Genomic DNA, 7,890 nt, shown 5'->3' on the forward strand with positions numbered 1-7,890 from the left:
GTCATTATTAACTACAAACTGATTAATAATTAGTGGATATTTTTGTCTTTCTTAACATTTAATTTTATACTAATATACTCCTAAAATGAGTGGGTGGATGAATGACACCAATTGAAAGACCAGCCTTATTCAGATTCACCATAATAAAGTAGTACTCCTAGTACTTTTCTAAACATGTAAATTATTAAATCATCTACTTAATAAAGTAAAATATCAAGAAGGGCCAGAAAATAGAGACATATAACATCAAAATTAAATAAGCAGCCCCAACAAACGCCGCCAATTAAAATAATTATATTTCAAACAACAGCAAATTATAATTGAATGGAAAGTTGTTCAACTTTCAATATACCTATCTTTGTTCTGGTAGGGATGAAAGAAATAAAATGGTACTCCATCATACAAATAATAAAAAACGATTATATAGTTAAATTCCAATAGCTATTTGACATGACTACGATACACAAGTTCCAACTACTTCTTAAGTACTCTATAAATTTGATTTTAATTCATTCACTCATTCATAATTGTTAGCTCTTGGTTTTACATAAAAAAAAGCATATCAACAATGAAACTTGTGATTTATCAGTTATTATAGATAAAACAAAGTTATTTAGATTTTTTTGTTTCGATAATCTATGTAATTTTTTCCTGTAGTTAAAGGACAAAAGTTATTAAAATCTACCAAAACAAAAAAGATGAAATACTAGACAAAAGAAAACAAATAGAGCATGAACAGTTCCATAGCAATATAGCATATGTTGCTTCCATTCAAGTACCGAGATACTTAGTAGCATTTGTCAATATGTGTATTTCGTAGTCGGTAATAATATAATACCAACGACAATCTCAAATAATAATATCATTATTTTATTATTAATTTGTCAAATAAATATTCCTATATTTCAGTGGAGTCATTTCTCTTTTTTTTATGTAAAAGTCTATATTTTTTTTTCACTTACTTTACTCTCTCTTATTTTATTCTATATTCATCTATATATTTTTTTTATTTTTACTCTATTATTCTTTTACTTAATTTATTTAATGGAATATAATTTTTAAATCACGTAACGAAAAGAACACTTTCTTTACCATATAACGGAGAGAGTAGTGGAACAGTGTATATAGATGATCCATGTTGCCTCTAACTCATGGGAATAAAAATTGTACTATTAAGACAGTACTTCAATATTTTTGTAAGAAAGTGTAATCCACTTCTATATTTGAATTATTAAAAATCTTCTTTCACTAAAATAACCATATTTCATATTTAACCAAAATAAAATGAAGTGTTATTTATATTTTATTTTGTACAATTACTCATATCAAATACTATTGGTATTGGACTAATGAATGAATTGCCAAAATAACAACGAAAGAATAGATATCAATAGCTCCACACACATTTAAATATTTAATCCATCAAGATTTAGATTAGCTCTACTAGGACAATCGGTCTAAAAATTTATACTGAATTAGAATTTTGAATTCTAATCCTCTAAATTTAGTTGACTAATTTGAACTAGAATTTTGAATTCTAATCCTCTAAATTTAGTTGACTAATTTGAACTGATCCTCAAATTTCAGATTAAACTAGCATATCTACTTAGAGTATAATCCTTCCGTCTCGGAATAGAAGTACTATTGAATTAGTTATGGCATATGTTTTAAAAAATATAAAGAAAAATGAGTTAAATAAGTTAGTAGAATATGAGTCTTGCGTATATATATTAGTTTTACAACAAAAGGTTTAGTTTTATAACAAAAAGTGAGTACAATATATTGGTGGCATGTGGAGCAGGTTTATTGGTAAAAATAGAATAGAACTCTTATTATTGGATGGACTAAGATTATAAAACAAGACTCTTATTGTAAGACGAAGGGAGTATATTTGAACCTGCCACGTTAAAATTCTTAGTCAACTCCATTTGAATACACGAAAACCTAAATTTTGCAATTTTTGGGTTGGACTTCTTTTTGTTTGCATTTGCTAATTCAATAACCTTCGGTTTCCCTCTTTATTTAAACTAATTTAATATTTTATCAATACTGAGTTTCAGAATACTTGTAAATACATACTGCAAAGCATTTTAATTTTATTTATTGTCTTATCTTTTAAAAGATTAGACATATTCGTATTGGATGTGATCAAATAAAAACTCTAAATATTGTACAAACTCAAAACTATGATCTGGACCATTGAAAAATGTCAACAGATCACAAAAAAGCAACAACAGGAAAATGTCAACAGAATTTCAACGGTGGTGAATGATTGATGTTGTGTTGATATTGTGTTGATACTGTGTTAACATTAAAATCTTAAAATTTTACACTGTACTGATATTGTATTGAAACTGTGTTGAAGCTGTGTTGAGGATTTTTGAGTTTGTACAATATATAAGTTTGCATTTTATTATAATAACTTATTTAAAGTTTTTTAGGTGATATAGTACTAACTACTAACTATATTGGAGTACAAATTTACACTTGTAAAATGGTCAAAAGAATAACAATAGATTATTATAAACACGTTACCAGAGAAAGCCACGCGACCTACCTACCCGCTTGATACCCACGCGCGTCGGTGGAAATATTTAGGGCGCACACCACGCTAAAGTGCGCACTGCGCCACCTCCGCCGACAAATATCAATCTTCCAGATCGACGTTTCAGAAACGGCCACGTGCCGACAGATGGGCCACGATACAGCTAACTGAAAACACGAGGTGCTCTGTCGTTGTCATTAGCTGTCGCAACTGTTCTTTTTTTCCTTGAAATAAAAAGTACTCCAAACAATTTTGTTTTACAATTTCATCAAAAATAAAACATTTATATAAATAAAAATAACATTATTTCTACTTTTCATCTTGCTTAATAAAATCACGTGCTACAAAATAAACGTTTCATATTTATTGGAATGAAATGAGTACTTCCCCTCCGTTCCAACTAAATTGGATCATATTATTTTTTCAAAATATCTTAATTAAATTGACTTATTTTTTTTTCAAACATCTAAACAAACATTTTATAATCTTTACTTTATTTCATCATTTACTTTACTCAATTTATACTTCTATCTTACTTTTCAACATAATTTCTCAATTTTCGTATCCAAATTTTTTTACTCATTGGAACGGCACGGAGGGAAGTACTACTACTCATTTTATTTATTTATTTGAATAAAATGAACTAAGTTGGGTCGTATTATTTTTTTAAAATATCTTAATTAAGTTGAGTTATTTCTTTTTTTTCAAACATCTAAACAAACATTTTACAATCTTTATTGTATTTCGTCATTTACTTTACTCAATATGCATGCGTGTGATCAAATACTAACTAAATTACAGTAATAACTAATAACTAATATCAATTTTGTATGTTAAAAATATCAACACAAAGATATAAATTTATCAATCTTCTTGTGTTGATAAACTTGTATAAATTTATATCTTTGTGTTGATATTTAAATTTACATGTTGTATTGATATAATTATATCTTTGTATTAATAATTTTAATACATAAAATTAAAAATTATTAGTTATTACTGTAAATTAGTTAGCACACTAACGCAACTCAGTGATACATATTCGTATCTTAGTCAAACAACCACTCTAACTATTATATGACAATAAATTTAAAGTTGATGAATAATAAGGATTAATATACTGTGATTAAACGTATGTACTAATGAAACAACCACTCTAACTAATAATTATGTGACAATAAATTTAATACTACGCGTCGCAGCACAATAAAAGTCATATTTTATCATATTACATCGTCTCATAATAAGAGTCACGTTTCACTTTTAATATAGTAAATAGTAAGTATGTCACACATTTTACTAACTTACTTCATTTACATTTTATCATAAAATTAATATAAAAAATAGATCACATATATATTCCATTAACTTTTTTAATTTACTATTTTTTTACCTTTGTTAAAACTCGTGTTTATACTAAATGTGACTTCTATTATGAGGCAGAGGGTACTATTTATTACTACTACAAGTAATTACACTATATAAGAGACTTCGCATTATAAATCCCATCTAAATCTATAATTTTTGCAAGATGACAATAATTTTTATTTTTGTCCGGTTCCTGTTTTTCTCCAGTGCCAAATATATTTCTCCATATAGTATAATTTCTTTTTTTTCTAATAGAGTGTTATTTCTTGAACATCAAATTGACTGACATGATTTTAATTGACCCATCATCATTTATAGCACCTATTATATTATTTACGTTTAAGAAAGCTTGAAATTCAATACCACGATTTAAACACAAATTTAGAAATATCAAATCTATACGATTAAACACCAACCAGTTAAGAATTTTGTGTGATGTGCTAAATCCAAATTTTCTATATTAATTGAAGAAAGTTGTTGCCTTTTAAATTGGGTATATAAAGATTTGGGAAATAATTGGATCAAATTTTATCTTGGGACAAAATTTGTGGTTACCGCTTGTGCGAATTCCCTCTGCCGACACTCACGTGATCGACAGTCTAAAAAATGATATGGATGATATAATTTATTTTATTTATATTCAGAATAACATTATTATGGAGGATAAATTACAAGAAATGCTGAAATGTCATAAAATAATCAATTTTTTGGTACGCGTCTCACAATTTGGAAAATCATTAAAAAAAAGTTGAATTTAATATTGCGCAATTGTCTTACGGGATATTATCAGGAAAAATTCGCATAAATAGTCAAATTTCAGTGCAATATTTTCATCTGAATCTTCATATTTAGAATTCTTATCAGTTTGAAAATTTATTTAACATGTATGTAGCCACATAATCAATCTAGTAACATCGTGCATAATCTGAATAATTTTTAAAAATCATGATTTTCAGACCGATTTTTTAAATTAGGGGACAAATACTAAACATCAAAATTTAGTCTCAACTTATTAAGTTTTGGACTTTAAATAAGTCTAGTTGGGAACAATCTATTAAACTGAATAGTCAACAGCTAGTGAGTTATGTCATAATATGCGACATATATGTATTAAAATAACAATTAATGTATATTTGTAGGCTTCTTCAACTCAATAATTCATGTAGTAGTAAATAAAAATTTAATGATCTGGCCCAAAAGAGCAATGGGAAGGTAGACATGTTTTAATATTCTAAAATTCAACATGTTGATTCTGCACCTACTCCAGATTCACGATCCTAACATAACTGCACTGAATTTCTGTGTTCCAATTTAATATTTACCATGTTCTTACATTCTATTTCATTTTATTTATATATTAGTACATTTTTGGTGGTAAGATTATTAACAATTACTACTACATAACAACCAATCAACCACCATATCCATATGTATGGGAACTTGGCCACAGATTAAATTAATAAAAACAGGGTTAAATCAGGGGAAAATAATCACGGAATTAAGTCAATTTTGACTTAACCCATAACTTTAATAAACAGAAGGAAAAATCATAAAATTTGAATTTATTCATAATTATCCTAAGATAAATAATGTTGGTATGATTTATCTAATATGTCAACCGAAAATTAAAAAAGTAGTACTACTACTCTTTTGAAAACAAGTTAATAACCATAACTAGGCCAAAGTGATTAATTACTTAATTAAGTTGCTACAAACAAGGAAAAGGGAGCTAATTCCGATAAAGCATTTGTAAACGGCGTTGGTTAAATAGAAATGCGGAAATTTAACGTGAGTATATAAAGGCTACTGTCTCACACTGAATTTGTTAATGTGTTTAATTAATTTAATCACCGACTTTCCACATATCGAAAACTAAGACAACTTACAATGATAAGTACATGAAAACAATAACTTCTTGGTAAATGCTAGTAGTAGTATTTTTCATCATAACCACCACAACCATTGTTGCAATAATTCATTTAAAAATGAAAACGAAAACCCATAAAGAAGATAAACTAATAATGTTAAATGAACATGTGTGGACTTTCTTAAATTACATATTACTACTAGATTATTGATGTTATAATCCCAAACACCAATGTATACATGTGACACTTTTGTCCACATATCATTATAGTTCATTTAACTTGTAAGGGACCGTTGGCGTTATTACGTATGGGCTTTCCTTAGGCCCAATTTTAATTGTGTCAATAAAACCAATTATTTATTCCAATTCTATGCATTGGCCAATCTTCAACTATTCATAGAAGCTAGGAGTAACTATTTTTGCAAACTTCCAAGTTTTTTACTATCACCAAACTTCAAATTATTAGTTATCGATAGAATACTAAGTCAATTTAATAATTTTAATGAAGTAGAAAATAGACTAAACTTCAAAGTTTAGTGCTAGTTCTGGAAACGTGTTTCATTTTAATGGTTAAATTATTTAAATCTTTTTAACTTATTAGTCAGACATTCAATGAGTTGGGCTGCACATTTTAGGTTTTGCATGCATTTAAAAATTTTAAAAAAATAAAAAATTCATCTTAGATCTATATTTAAGAATAATCCCACTTAGGAATAATTTTTCTTAGTTAAATTTAGTTTGAAACATAAGAAAATGGTTTCTTGAGTGAATATTAGGTGCATCTCTCTACATTTTCATTAGGGGTGCAGTTTATGGCATACCGATAGTGCAATTACAAGAGTACTATAAAACTTCATCCAAAAAACTACTATCTGTATGTACTAAATAGGAACGTAATTAACTAGCCTTGTTGAAGGCAAGCTCTAAACAAAAGCCATGCAAAAGTTCAAAATAAAAACAAAATACTAAAATCAATTTGTAGTTAGATTGGGTTTGAGTTTTTTATTCTGTTGCTACCATGTTGCTGTTGTTGTGTTTTGTTGATTCTTTTGGTTGTGTTTGCTTTGGATGTTGTTTGTATCGAACTCTTTTGCTTGCTATTTTATTTTCACTTTGAGTCGTTTTTTTAATAAAGAAAATGAAATAAACAGAAAATAATTAGTCGTGGTGTCGAAACAGGTTGTACTAGTATTTAACCATGAATGCCAATAAAGTATATATCCACTATAATAAAACTATAAATAAGCATGGTTCGGTAGGAGAGTGATCAATTCCTAACTAATTAGCAATTCCAAATTAAGATCAAAGGTTAGCCATTAGATTAGGAGATCTAGTGGTTGAAATAATGTCACATGAATTATATTTTTAATTATAAAAATTATTAAATAAAATAAGGGGTATTAATGTCAATTCTCTCTCATTAAAATCATTTTAAAACTTTAAATTTACGTAACTCTCTCGATTAAATTATTTTTTCGCAAAAAATATACCAAATTAAAGATAATTTTATAAGGATTCCAACGAGATATCAATTGCATATATTCCAACGACGTTCGGATGATGAAATTTGATATTTTTTATTTTAGTTTTCGTAAATGTTGATAACCAGATTTTTATCAACAAATACATCAAAAAATTTCAATATAATGCATATAAAATCTCAATAAAACCATGTAAAATTCTCAATAAATATGTGTTGATATTTTCTTGTACTAGTGTTGATATTCTTATGTCATATTGTTGATATTTGTAATACACTATGTTGATATAAAAAAACACTCACGAAAATTATCATATGATAACATAATGACGATATTACCCTTTTGTTGATATTTTGTCTACTATTTATTGAGATTCGTAAGATTTAATCCCATCCACTCATTTTAAAATCTAAGGGTGTAGATTTGGTCTTGATTTTGGATTATGATGCTAAAAGCAATAGAAGATGGCCCTGTTTCGGTAACTGCAAATTATAGTAGTAATTAATAATTGTCAAATTAGTATATAGTAATAGTAATAAATAAAAAAAAAAGGAATATGTGGCTGCTGGGATTCGAGCCCAGGTCTCCACGGCCACAACGTGGAATTCTTACCACTAAACTACAGCCAC

General features: G+C 27.4%; 1 non-coding gene across 1 annotated transcript; it reads right to left on the reverse strand.

The window, feature by feature from the left end:
* Positions 1 to 7,818: 7,818 nt before the first annotated feature.
* TRNAH-GUG (transfer RNA histidin (anticodon GUG)) lies at positions 7,819 to 7,890 on the reverse strand. Its single transcript has one exon. It is a non-coding gene; the product is annotated as a tRNA-His (tRNA).

The sequence above is a fragment of the Salvia hispanica genome, chromosome 1, assembly GCF_029641045.1.
Source record: "Salvia hispanica isolate PSC_SH4W2 chromosome 1, Shi_PSC_v1, whole genome shotgun sequence".
NCBI classification, from domain to species: domain Eukaryota; kingdom Viridiplantae; phylum Streptophyta; class Magnoliopsida; order Lamiales; family Lamiaceae; genus Salvia; species Salvia hispanica.